The sequence below is a fragment of the Vidua macroura genome, chromosome Z (genome assembly GCF_024509145.1).
Source record: "Vidua macroura isolate BioBank_ID:100142 chromosome Z, ASM2450914v1, whole genome shotgun sequence".
Taxonomy (NCBI): Eukaryota; Metazoa; Chordata; class Aves; order Passeriformes; family Viduidae; genus Vidua; species Vidua macroura.
The window spans coordinates 15,508,171-15,523,153 of NC_071611.1; positions in this window are offsets into that span (position 1 = coordinate 15,508,171).

Consider the following 14,983-nt stretch of genomic DNA (forward strand, 5'->3'; position numbering starts at 1 on the left):
GTGGATTTATTGAAAATTGTTCTCCTCTTACTTTGCAATGTTATAAATATTAGTGACGTAAATAGTACATATAGACAAGATGTTATCTGATAATGAAAAGGAAGGACAGTAGTGATGGGAAAAAATTATTAATGATTCAGAGCTTGTAAGTGAGGATTCCAGACTTAGTGCTGTACTTGGAAGTGAAGGATTGCATATAAGGGTTCACACTAGAAGGATATCTAAGTGGTGAATATTTTCTGACTTTTCAGAACAGACTTCAATGTACTGCAGACCAAATATCCTTTCTTTTCTCCATGCTCCTTCCTTTTTAGTAAGTGAATAGTTGTATTTCTGCCTTTGTGGCTGCAAAAACATTATTTATTGGCAAAGGGAAGCTTGAAAAACAAGTCTCCTAAGGGTGCAGAAGATGGAACAGAGTCCAGTTATTCTCTGAGCTGTGGCTTGAGGAAATTTAAAGTGTCAAAACTTTGCTATAGAGACTAAAATAAAGTCACTGTACAGAGACGGCTGTGTCCGAATATATTTTTTCACTCAACTTCTCTATCAGAACTTGATGCTTCTGCACAGAATCTGGATGGAAGCATATGCCCCTGGCTCTGTTGCCTGGGTTCAGTCTGGCAAATTCACATCTGTAGTCATCACAACAAATCAACCAGAGTACATCTCTCAGAGACCTTTGGCAGAATAAGGGAAAAAAATCTCAATCAGAAGGCATGAAAAAATTGTCTTTTAAAATTATTGATTTATCAAAGGCTCTAAGAGAATGAAGTTAAAACCAACAAAAGACGAAAGTCTGTGTTTTTAGATTTGACATGAGGAGCCAGAGGTTGAATCAGTCCTGATAGGAAGATTCTTGAAAATGTGTGTCGCAGCTGGAGAGTTTTGATACCTGCACACAATTGGCTGTATGAAGCACACACTCTCTGCATGAAAGCCATGTGACTGCTATTGCTGACAGCTTTTTCCAGTTCATTAGCTTTTCTTGTACAGTCTTGCTTGCATAATTTGGTTTTAAGATAGAAATGAGTAAATGCGTACAGTTGAAAAATCTTTATTCTTAGAAGAGAAACATACTATTTACAGACATTTACAATAATATGTGAATAACTCCTTGCAAAGGAGGATCTGAGGATTTTATTTTAATGGAAAGTTTAATGGGCATTTCTCTAAAGGAAAATTGGCAAATTTCTATTTTGCGGCAATTAAATCCCTTAGTGAACAAGGAACAAAGAAATTAATTGCATATGAAAAGACCAATTAATAGCAACTCAGCCAAAATAATTTATATTAGCATCTGCTGTCATGTTAGAAATGAAAAGGCCACTTCAGAAAGAGAACCAGCTGGAAAGCTCCTCCAGGTGCTCTTTCCTTAGTGCTAGAGCCTGTGACACATTTTATGGATTTATGATCTGCCAGCGCAATTTTTGTTTGATGTGAATTTTCCACAATGAAGAAGTGGTTTTAGTGTTAGTCTATTTCCTATCAAATGCCATGGTTCCATTTTTACACTCCTGTTTTCCACTCCTATGTGTGTATTAAAACATGATGTATACTATTCTTTTCATTAATTTGATTTAGATATTCTTATCATGTGTAAAGTGACTCTAAAGGCCATTATATTGATACTGGTCAGCAAATCTAAGCATCTTTCTTGGAAGGATGCAGAGCATCCTCCAGGGCAGAAAGTGCAACTCTCATACTGGATTTCTCTTTGCATTTTGTGGGTTTTTTTTTGGTTTTTGTTTGTTTGTTTGTTTTTGTTTGTTTTTTTGTTTTTGTTTTTGTTTTTTTTTGTTGTTTTTGTTTTGTTTGGTGGTTTTTGTTGGGTTTTTTGGTTTGGTTTGGTTTGGTTTGGTTTGTTTGTTTGTTTGTTTGTTTTGTTTGCTTTGGGGTTTGTTTGTGATGGGGTATCTTTTTGTGGATTTTTTGGTTGGTTGGTTTTGTTTGGTTGTTTGTTTTGGGGTTTTTTTGCAAGCCGTTTCCAAATCTTGTTTGACCGGGAGATTAATTCAGAGGCATGGAGATATGCCTGCTTGCTGCCTGGAGACCACACTGCCAACACAACAAAAAAATCCCTCTAATCTAGCAGTGATCATGGTGTTATATATTTGCAAGGGCTGGTCTACTCTGAGTATGTGTTGTGGTCAGTAGCTGTCAAGTAGAGCCTACAAAGGCCCTGTTTGCTTGCAAAAAAATATGGATTTCAATGGCTTTGACATTTACACCCATATTTATCTAGTCATCTATAGATCAGCAAGAATAGAGTAAGTTTAGGAAAGATGGAATTTGATGTGCAAACCTTATTCACTGTGCTCCATCAAATTGTAATGGTAGCACTCACTGGTGAATATTGGCTTTGAGGAGAATGTGTGGTAGACCTGTGGGGAAAAAACCTGCAGAGCTCAGAGCAGCAGCTCATCACAGGAAAAAGAAGCTTCAACAAAATTATATATCCTTTAAACAAAAGAGCTTCCTTTCTGTCTCTTGATTCTTAACACCAGTGATAATTTGCGCTGGTATAGAATACATTCTATCTGGATGCAAGATACAGTGAATAAATCCTGAATTAATTTTCTCAATTCTTGTTGTACCGTGAAAAACTGTATTTCTTAGAAGAAAAAAGAAATAGTATGTTATACACACAAAATTCAATTAATGTGACATTAAAGAGTATATCTCAGAGTTTTCAAGTATTTATATAATGCTATTTAAGAACTGATGGGAAAAGTGGACTAATTTGCCCCTAGACTAGAGTGTTCAACAAATTTAATTGAAGCAACAGAATAAATTAAAGATAGGTAATTCACATCAAAGAGGAAAAAGATCACATCATAAAAGAGAATCACAAAATAACTTGGGTTGGAAGCTGCCTTAAAGTTTAGCATCTAGTTCCACCCCCCTTGTCATGGAGTGGCCTCCCTGCCACCCGCTGTAGCAGGCTGCCCAGGGCCCCATCCAACCTGACCTTGAAAGAGGATATGAAAGCTGTAATAACATGGGCTTTCAGGAACTGGCTTCAGATCAGATTTTATCTCTGTAATATACTACTTTGAACAGGTTTGGTAAAACAAAACTTCTAGTCTTATACTAGAAATCTGAAAGAAAAATAATTTTTATTTGGGAAGTAAAATAGTTTTGGTGGGGTTTTTTTTCAACTTGGTTATTTTGTTTCTTAAATGAACAGGTCTGTCCCTCTTAATTCCTCCCTCAGTTTTATTGTGTCTTAAAACATAAGTAGATGTGAGTGACAAATATATTATTCTGAAGGAAGTCAATATTAATTTACACAGAAATTTCTGAAGCTGAGACTTAATGATAGGCACTACAGTAAAAACCAGGGTAATCATATGTTTTATGGCTGGTATGTTTCTCTCCTGTTCTGTTTTTGTATGCGTTAGTGCTGCTGCTGTTTCTTCTTTTATTCTTCTATCTCTTAGTTATTGAAAAAAAAAAATTAAGTCTGAAATTTGTAATACCTTTGAGAATTTTTGTAATTTGCAAATTTCTGAATACGTTGGCTAAGACACCTTTGTGAAAATTCTTGGAAACTGACAAGCACTCTTTTGAAACAGAAATCTAAAGTGTAAGTGTCCAAAGAAAGAAGGACTGTGTGACTCTCCTCTCCTGAGAGAGGAGCTCAAGCAGTATTGACCATTATGGCATTATTAGTGGAAGAGAACAGATACAAACTTCACACTCACACTACTTATTCATCCACATTCTTGCAGTGGAAACACCCTGACCATCTTGCAAGCCTTCTGCCACACCTGCTAGAGGGTAGCTACCCTGTCAGAATTCTACATAAAAACTTGTACTGGCCTACCACTGTCTGAGGTACTTCAGCACTTTAGTTATGTGCTCAAACCATTAGCACTACAATGTGTTCAACCTATGCTCTGGGAATAAAAAAAGAAAAAAAAAAGTAAAAAGTGAAAAAAGAAAACAAAACAAACCAAACAAAAAAACCCAGACAAACACCACCCCCCCCTACCCCCACCACATTTATGGGATAAGCAGTTGATGGCTAATGGAATAAGAGAAAATAGAGATGACTTTCTTTACTCTGGGTGACCTCCACAGGTCTCTTCTACCATTCTGTAACTCTGTGACCTCTACAGGGATGGTGATAGACAGGCCACAGAGAGGTCACAGTCCTTGGAGCAGTGTGAGAAGATATAGTCTGGGAGGTAGATAGTGGGGAAAAAAGGCCCATAGGAGATCAACAGCTTTAGTGAATTTTTGAGCAGATATCTGAGAGGCCTTTTTGATATTTGGAAGCCTGACCTTCTCCATAGCTGTGAGCCATGAGATCTATAGGACCTGTGTTAGTTAAGACCACAGCAAAGCTAGGAATTTCTTAGGAGTTTCTTAGTCTGAAAGAGACTTGACAGGAGATTTACCAAAACACTAGGCTTTTCCCTTGCTTTCTTTCATTTCTTTTCCTTCTATTTAAAGAGACAATTTTTGTCCGATGAGCAGAAGCAAGGTAATTCAGGGCTACAGATGCTATGGTGTTACAAAAAGAAAATAGTGAAAGTCAAAAGTTTCTTTCTGCTTTACCAGTAGAAGAATAAAATTGATTATTAGTAGAAAGACTAGAGTGACAAGATTCTTTATTTTCTTTTTTCCCCCAAGTCACAGTAGAGGACGTTAGGGATTTTTCAATAATAACCCCTTTGACCACAGGCTATGTTACAGCACTCTTGTGCAAAAAACCTTATTTGGGATAAGGGATCAAAAAGCAGTTAGGCAACCAAAACATAAAGCTGTAGGAAGCTCAAATGGAACAGGGACAAATAGTGAGCTGAAAAGTGGAGTAGAAACTCTAAAAGTAAGTAAAACTTAGTATTGTATGAGTTAGTATTTTATTTCTAATTGTCCTCTGTTAAATTCATGTTTATTTCCTTTTCACAGAATCTGAAAATATTGTGAGTTGGAAGGGATTCACAAGGATAACTGAGTCCAATTCTTAAGTGACTAGCCTGTACAAGCATCAAACCCACAACCTTGGTGTTGTTACCACCATGCTTTGATGCTGGATATATGCTTGTAATTTCCCTACTCAGCTGGCTTCTGTTCTGTGTTCCTGTTAGCAACAAATCAAATTATTTAAATGGGACGTAACACATATTACCCTGAATTTCAAGAGATAACATTTCTTAGAAGTCTCTCACAAGCTGACAGCTATTCTTTTGTTATACCATGTCAATAAGCCCCAAGATTGCCTGGCACAAAAGTGCATTATAGCTTAGCATAAGGACTAGAGAGATGTTGCTGCAAATTTCTGGTCTAATTTCCTGTACAACACAGACCATAGAACTTCCTTTCATCCCAGCTTGTCTGTTTTTCCAAAAGCTCCAATTAAAAATAAAATGAGAGTCACTATAATAGTAAATTAATTTCAGCTCCTGGTAAAGTATTCCAATGATAGGTTATTCTCATAGGAATGGGTGGAAAGTTTGCCTTGTTCTGTTCCATGCCAAGGTTCCACTTTTGATGTCTGGAAATTGTTACATATTTGTTGGTTATCTTGCAAAGTCATCTGTTACTTTCTGTTCTACACTTCATGCAATTAAGTTACTAATGCTTATTCTCTTTGATCCCTTAAAAGTTTCAGTTCTCATGAAGACATACATTAGGCATGGCTCCAGTCCTTTAAACAGGGTCAGTTCCAAGTTTCTTCATGGTGGAGGATAAAAATCAAGAGGCAGACTGGCTAAGCTAGCTTTTTCCCGATTTTCATTGCCAACACCAAGCCAGGCCTGGCTCCACCCTCTTGACACCCTCCCTTCAGATACCCACAGACATTGATGAGGACCCCTCTCAGTCATCTCTGCTCAAGGCTGAGCAGGCCCAGCTCCCTCAGCCTTTCCTCCCAAGAGAGATGCTCCTGTCCCCCCATCATCTTTGTCACCCTCTGCTGGACCAGCTCCAGCAGCTCTGTGTCTCTCTTGTCCTGAGGAGCCCAGAACTGCACACAGCACTCCAGATGTGCCTCACCAGGGCTGAGCAGAGGGCCAGGATCACCTTCCCCAACCTGCTGGCAATGCTCTTCCCAATGCATCCCAGGACACCACTGGCCTTCTTGGCCCCCAGGACACGCTGCTGGCTCATGGACAGCTTGTTGTCCACCAGAAACCCCAGGTCCTTCTCCACAGAACTGCTTTCCATCAGATCAGCTCCCAGCCTGTGCTGGTGCCTGGGGTTCTTCCTCCCCAAATGCAGGACCCTGCATTTGCCTTTGTTGAATTTCAAACAGTTCTTCTCTACCCATCTCTCCACCCTGTCAAGGCCCTTCTGAAGGGCTGCAAAGCACTCTGGGGTATTGACCATTGCTCCCACCTTTTCTCAAAAAAAAAAAAAAAAAAAATCTTATCTAAGGCAGGTTGTGTAAGCCCTATCTATTAGAAGGCTGTGGATTTTTCTATTTTACTACTACCATAGCTCTCAGTTGACAAGTTCTATGATAGTGTCTTCTCATTCTTAAAGCAAAATTGAATTACTGATAAGTAATAAATGAACCATGAAACACAGCCATTTGTCCAGCATAATTCTTTAGAAGGCATTTTTATGGCATTTTCATTTTTATGAAATGCATTTAATAAAATTTCATTTCATTTTTAGCAGTGTTTAGAATTTCTTTTTAATATCTAAGGTAGTAGAGGCAAAGAGGATGAAAATAGAGTCTGGACTGTAGACATCAAATCTTACAGGAGCAGAGTATTCATAGATTGAAAATAAAATTATATTCTCTGAAAATACTGATCAACATGGTATTCTGCTATTCAAATATGGTACTGTTCTCGTAAATGGAAACAACTTTTTGATCTAAAATTGCATGTCATTCATTTTGATTACATATGTAGTAAGCTATTTTAAAAGAAAATTAGTATCATACAGTACTATGTAAATACAGCTTTTAAGCAATAAATTTTAAATAATGACCTCTATTACAACCAATATTTTATTCACATTAATATGCAAAACCAAAAAGGTTAAGTTTACTATGTGACCTCAGCAGCATAGAAAACATAAAAAGTTCTCATGTATGTTCCTTAAAAAATGTTTTTTAACCATTTTTATGGAAAGGTTTGCAGCACCAGAATACAGCCAACAAAATTAAAAAACCCACACCTAGTACTTGCAACGCCGTTGACAAGGCTGATTTGCATCACAAATAAATATTCATTCACCCTCCATCTCCCGTCCCAGGTGTTGGAAAAAAATGCCAAAAGGAATATATGAGAACTTATGAGCTAAAATTTTGGGGGTTTGATTCTTCCATTTGTTTTTTATCACTTTAAAAGTAACAGTTATCTACAGGGTAGAGGCAAATGGGTTTTCTTACATTCCATGTTGACATAATTCAGTACTAAACTGGGCAGGCATTTAAGATGCATCTTCTGTTTTGGCATATCAGTTGTGTCAGGGCAGTCCCAAGCACAAACACAGGCTGGAAGGTGAATGAATGGAGAGCAGTCCTGCCAAGAAGAAGAACTTGGGAGTGCTGGTGGGTGAGAGGCTGGACATGACCCAGCAATGAGCACTCACAGCTCAGAAAGCCAAACGTGTCCTGGGCTGCATCCAAAGTACACAGGCAGCAGGGCCAGGGAGGGGATTCTGCCCCTCTGCTCTGCTGAGACCCCACCTGCAGGGGTGCATCTGCTCTGGGGTGCTCTACATAAGAAAGACTTCAACCTGGTAATCAGAGGGCCAGGAAGATGATTCAGGGGCTGGAGCAGCTCTCCTCAGAAGACAGGCAGAGGACAGGCGTCCTGAAAGGAATCGGTGCAACTGTATTATATTTGCCTCTTTTTCTCTTGTGGTATGTTGCAAAAACTTAAGGTGGCCAGAAATTTAATTTTCTCCAGATGCTCTTAGCATGGAGTGTCCAAGGACATGGTGTATTTCTTGTTATTTTCAATTTTGATGTTCATAAGGTCTTAAAAATGAGACAATATGTGATTTGTTTTAAGGGTATGAAAATTCAGTTTCATTCATTTTTTAAGCACTGCTAGAAAACAAAGATAGAAAAATAATCCCTTTAATATTTCATGTCATATGGCTGCTGATGGCTAGTGATTGCATGTATTTTTTTATTCAGATCAGGATTTCTTGTGTCAGAAGTAATGAAGACAGAAGGAAAGATCACCAGGGATGGGAAACTCTGTGTAGAGACCAACTGAGATGATTTCATTCCAGGAAAGAAATTAGTTTTCGAGAAGGGCTCATTTTATTGGCACTCTTAGCCCTTCAGAAGTGCAGAGACAAAACTGTTCCTTTGTCTAGAGCTGTTTGAGAAGAGATAACCAATAGCTCTTGGTTTCCCATGTACATCTTCTGTCTATGATACAATCCTGAGAAAGAGAGACATTTGTCTTTCAACTTGCTCCTGGTTCCATGGTAATGTCTAAATCATTTGAATGTTGTCTCCAACTGCTTGAAATGCAGAAAATCTGTACAGTAATTTAAGAAGCTGGAGATAGAATGCAGGAATCAACTCCTAAAATTTTGGTGTAAATATCTGAAATAGTTATTTGCAATTATTGACTGCATAAGCTCCTTTTCACAATGTATTCTCATTCTCTACAGTTGAAGAATTTTCTGTTTCCAAGAGATTGAGGTATTTGCTGATAGAACTACAGAAATAATTGAGAGGAAATTAATCTTGCAGTATCAGTGTTTACTCCTGCAAAAATTTAATGTATTAATAGGTGGAAAGGTCTGTGGTTTTGACAGAAAAGAGGAAATCTAGCAAACTTGCACCAAACTGTAGAAGTTAGACATCCACATTCTCATCCACATTCTTGTCCTTTTCTAATTATTTTTTCTTTTTTTGTGTGTGTATGTGTGTATGCATGGTTTCACCTGGTTAGAGAACCTCTTTATGACTTCAGTAGCTCTTACTTATATAATAATCACATATTTAAAAGCTTTTTAATGTCACTTTTGTCCTTCACCAGCTAGTTTCCACTATGAAAATTACACCCAGAAGTATGAAATTTTATACAAGCTCTGTCCAACTATTTGTTTTTTCTGACTAATAGTTGAATTTGTTGCCTTGCCAGAAGATTGTTATTTTTCATCTTAATGCTTGCATTTTGATTTTTTTTCCTTTCCTGACTCTGAATTCACTAATTGAATCTCTTCCTCAGCCTAGGAATTTCCAAGTAGCGTGTATTAGCTGGAGTCCCCCCTGTTCCCCCACTTGAAAAGTTTGCTCCACACACAGGGTTGTACAGGCAGGCTTTTGGATCTGTGAACCTTGTTACTTTCAAGGAAGGAAATCAAGGCATGGACAGATTTCCTATTCTTACCCATTTTTGTGGTTTGTTTCAATTTGATATGAATGTTATCTAATCACAACTTTTTTTTTTTTTTTTTTTTTTTTTTTCTCCTGAATTTGCTTCCTTCCTTTCAGGAATCTACACATATTGTACCTTCAGAGACCTATTCATGTTTTTTTCCTGATTCACTATTAATCTGAAAAAATTCTATTAAAGTCAGTAGTGGGATACATGTACAAACCAACTGAGTCAGAAAACACACTAGTAAATTTCTCCCTGATTTGAACACGTATTTAATGAATATTGTTACTTGGAAACAATATTTTCTTCTTTTCTTCATAGTTTCTTTTCTTCATAGATTTTTTTCTTCAATTGACTGTGACTAATTAAAATAAGGCTTTTCTATTTTTTATGAAAGGCAGGAATAAATTTAATAAGTATTAAGTCTGGTTTCTTAAGCAATAAATATTCTGTGATCACACTGTGCATGACTGCCTTTCTTCACTCCTTGTAAATTTTAAACCCATTGAGGTGTGTCAGCCAAAGTTACAGAGGAGAGAGCTGTCAAAGGTAATTAAGTTCTGGCAGGTTTTGTGATAAAATTATTGCAAGTGTATTGGTGAAGTAAAAGGAAGTGACAAGAAAGTATTGAACAAAAGAGACATATTTTGTTTTATTCTTCTGATTTAACTTTTGAAAAAATTATAGACATTAATTCATATCTTTACTAAACTTGGTTGCATTTTCTCATACTGTGAGAAAACCAGAAGCTATGTAGTGGACTACCTGGATTAAATTCTGTAACAAAAAGTTAGTTTGCATTCCAGGGTTAGAGAGTAATGTAACACATTTTAAAGAGACTAATAGATTTTTAGTATTCAGTTAAAGTTAGATAGAGATTTTGAGTTTATTTGTCAAATGATTTTGCCAATATCTTTATTATACATTATCAGGATGCATTATCAGGACAATAGGTTTTGGGGATTTTGGTTTGGTTTGGTTTCTTATATGTTTTTTATTTTAATGGGACAAGTATATTGTCCGACTTCTGTGTATTTACCCTTATTTTGTCTTCTGCACCATGCACCATGTCATGGAAAAGTAGAGATCTACAAAAAAAAAAATCAGTCTGAAGTAAGGTAACTTTGGCATGGATATATCAAATATCAAAATTTTATAGCATGTTAAATGTAAGTCTTGCTATTCCTGCTTATAATGTGTTTACAGAGAACATGTTATATTCTATTTCAATTAAGAGTGAATTCTGGAATTAATTGGTGGATTATATTTCATTACTGTTGCATTTCAACAAAAATTTCTGCCAAGTGACATTAACATGTGCTTGTGCTGTTTTGTATTTTCACTCTTTGTTCCTTGGTTTGATCTCTAATGATTATAGATTTGCTTTGAACCCTTTCTGTTCTTTCTGTAGAACAGCTACCACTCGTGTGTTTACAGTGTTGCATATTTCCATCATGTCTCTTGGGCTAACTTCTTAGTGGTGAGACTTCTATAAAATTCCAATCTTGATGTAAATTTTCAAGATGTTTTAACTCCTTTCATGACACACAGTTGGAAATGCCAAAAGATATTTGTTAAAATGTAAATTTATGTTATTACTAAGTCCTGACAAGATTTAATAACTCTTTTCTAGACTTCTTCGTTTTGAGATTCTACAGCAAAATAGCAAAAATCCTGCGAGCCTTGTCTCATTGTTACCCTTTAGAATATCTCATTGTTACCCTTTAGAATATTTAACAAGGGGTGGGGGGAAGGGACATTTAAGGATTTTACCAGACTAGCTTAAAGAGCTAGAGTTATAGCTACAGTAATAGCTATAGATTCAAAGTCCACCTACTTGCAATAATCCTCAAAAACACTTCAATGGGAGAGATACAACAATGTAAAAAAAATCCTGGTTAGCAGAATTGGTTCTTATATACTGATGGAGCTGTGAGAATAGATCCTATAAATTCATTACATAAAATTAATTACTTAATTTTCCAATGGTTTAGAGATTTTCAATTCAGTTGCAATTATTTGTCTTGACCATGAATGCAATACAGAAAATCTGTAACTTAGATCTAGCTTATATCAAAGTTTTATTTAAAACTAGATCTAAAACAAACAATCAATTTCCAATTATAATTCTATTTTACACTGATATTTTCTAGTCTGCCAACACAACTTTCTAGAAAAAGAATTTATTTATTTTCATTACAGTAGCCAGGCTGAAACAGCTGGCATTGCGCTGGTCTTACTTACAATGAATGTTTCCTTTCAGTAGTAAATTGTCACGAACCTAAGCATAAGCACTCAAACAAAGCACTGTGACACCTGCCTCTTGGTTAAAATGATGATCTATTACCCAGTATAAAACACTACAGGACTCTCCTCCTGTCCAGTTTGAAGGACTATCTGCTGCTTCTAAGGACATTTTAGAGTGTGATTGATGTTAATCCCCTCTTCCATCAGATCCTGGCTGGATTGTAGGCTGTCTCCTAGCGTTAGGCATACTCATTTATCCTGAGAACTGCATTTTAAGGAACATGAAATTTCCTGTATCTTGCTTTTATATCATATTATCCACTATAATTCACACCACAAGCATTTTTTATTAGTAACATGCCTGTTTACCGACAATGAGGAAGATATGCCCACAGCTTTATACTATAATTACTTGGTGCTTTAAGTAATTTTTCACTTCATTGTGGGACTTTTCTTTTCTTTGAATTATAGCATGAGACTAGCTGTCTGTGTCAAACTCCTTTTGTTATATTCTTTCAAATTGATGATTAATCCTGATATTTGGTACTAGGTCACATAAGGTAACTGAGGTTTGCAGATGTAGATGCTTATGAAATCATTCTTCTCGGAAGACCCTGATTACAAAGCTGGTTTTGCAGCTACAATTACATGAAACCCCCTTATATGTGCAAAGTTATGGAATGAAGCCAGAGCCAACCCCAGTCAAAATGCTGTAATATGCCTTTTCATGACAGTGCCCTTTAATTTCTCTGCAAAAGGATGTCTCTTCTGTGTCTTCAATAAATTGAAGGAACAGTAATTCATAATCAAAAATATTCTGCACATCTTTCCCCTGGTAAGGTTGAAAATATGGAGAAAGTGCATGGTCAAGACACCGGGCCTCTAGCCTTTCTAACCAGTGCTGATATAAGAGATGTTTTTGTTACTGTTGAGCAGGTTTTACACAGAGCCAGGGTCTTTTCTACTTTCCATACCCCCACATTGACAAGGCATTGGGAGGCTCGGAGGAGACACAGCCAGGACAGGTGGCCAATTGACTAAAGACGTGTTCCAAACAATATCATGCTCAGTATATAAATTTGGGGTGAAAAGGAGGAAGGGGCAGTTGTTTGGCATTTATCTTCCAAGGTCACTGTAATGTGGGACCCTGCTCTCCTGGGGATGGCTGAACCCCTGTCTGCCCACAGGAAGCAGAGAATTAATTCCTTGGTTTGCTTTTCTTGTGTGCATGGCTTTTGCCTTTCCCGTTAATCCGTCTTTATCTCAACCCATAAGTTTTCTACTTTTGCCTTTCCAGTTTTCTCCCCAGTCCTGCTGGTGGGGGAGTGAGTGAGTGAGGGGCTGTGTGGTGCACACCTCTTATGTAAGTTAGATATTTCACACCATTTTGTTCACACATGCACAGTCAGTCCTTTGCGACCATCCTTTATGAGATAAGTTGTTGGCAGAGAGGATAGATTGAGCAGGTGTCTCAGAAAGGCAGAAAAATAAGTTGGCTCAGCACAGCGTCACCCCAGCTCTGCAGGACACTCTCTTCTAAGCACAAGTGTCCTGCTACAACAATCAGAATGTTTGAGAAACAATATAATTATGCCTGTTCCTCCACAGACCCAGGAATTCACTGCTCCAAGATCCAAACCAGATCTGTATGCAGCACTACCATTTGTGTCCTGAATTAGAGGGAGGGAAGAAAGCTTATTTCATGTTTACATTAGATCTAAGTTAAAAGGTGTTGCATCCTGGGTTTTAGGTTCAGATTTGGGGTTCTGGTCTTTGTTAGCTTACTGGTTCCATGTATCCTTGTGTATCCCCCGTGTTTCCCCCCCCACGGAAGTCAGCCCCAGGCTGCTGGCCATTGAGTCTTTTCCCCTGCCACTCCTGTGACCACTCCCCCGTCCAGTCCCTGGCAGTTCTGTGCTTGTCACCTCATTCCCACAGTCCCACTGGCCCTGAACCCCCATGTCCGCCCCTGTCGTGTCCCCATTGGCCCTTGTGGCAATGTCACAGCCACGGTGTCTGTGTTCATTGGGCGGAGAGCTCCCGTCCTCCCCTGTGTCCCACCCCTATATCCCTCCGCGGCACCCCAGCCTTGGGGCCAGATTCATCCACGCAACATTGGGAGCGGCCGCGGCTCCTCTATTGCAGCTCCCGCGACCAATAAAGCATCCAGCCGCCACGCAGACGGATTTGGACTGACACTGTTGAGCAGGACGGGAACAAAGAACTCCAGATCAGAAGGCTAAGAAAATGAACTCTCTCCTTTATTTCAAATGCACCGCTCTATATATAGAGAACATCGAGAAGACTAATTTCACTGGTCTTAGAGTAAAAACACGTCACACCATTGGTGTGCAGTGAATGATGCACAGTGGCAGAACATATCTATAAACAATGTGAATAACAAGATAGATTAGAGAATTATTTACATTCTTTCCCAACTGTTTCCCAGGCTCTTGCCTGGTTAGAAAACCTTTCTCTTTCTCTCTGACTGAGCTGAGAATATCCACATTGGACTAATTCCCTGCCTCTTCGTTTCCTTCCCTCACGCCGACGACAATGCGCGGCCAGCCCACCCCGGGGCGCAACCGCAGAAGCGCCCAGAAATAGCGGCGGCACCGACCCTGACGAGAAGCTGAGGTGCCAAGCTGCGCTCTCGAGAGCCGATCAGGGCGGGAAAAGTAACGTGCAGCCATAAAAAGTTTATATATCTATCAGTGTACTGGGAAAAGTGTAGGCCAGCTGAATTTACAGTAACTAATTTATATTCCACTCCCTAAATAATTTATTACAATATTAATGAATTTTAGAGCAATTCTTTTGCTGACCCCTAAAGGTATTGGCAAACATCAATATATACTAGTTTAACAGTTACAGAGGACAATGCTTCCAATCATAGAATGGTTTGGTTTGGAAGAGACCTTTAAAGATCCTCTAGTCCAATGTCCTGCTATGGGGGCACTTTCCACTAGATCAGGCTAGTCAGAGCCTCATCCAGCATGACCTTAAACACTTCCAGCAAAAGGGTATCCACAAATTCCCTGGGCAACCTGTTCCAGCCTCAACATAAAAAATTTACCCCTTATGTCCAAACTAAATCTATCCACTTTCAGCATAAAACCATTGCTCCTTGTCCTTCCTGTACAAGCCCCCAAAAAAGTCTGTTCACTGGATTCACTACAACAGGTCTTTCTTGTACTGGGGATTCCAGAGCTGTATGGAGTATACCAGGATGGGATCTCAAGAGATCTCTCTCAAACTGTTTGCCACACTGGTCAGTCAGATGTAGTTGGCTTTCTGGGCTGCAAACACACATTCCTGGCTCATATTTGGTTTATCATCCACCAGTATCCCCAGTAAGTCTTCTCCTCAGGGCTGCTCTCACTGCGTTTTGTTCCCCACTCTACACTGATGTAGGGAATTGCCCC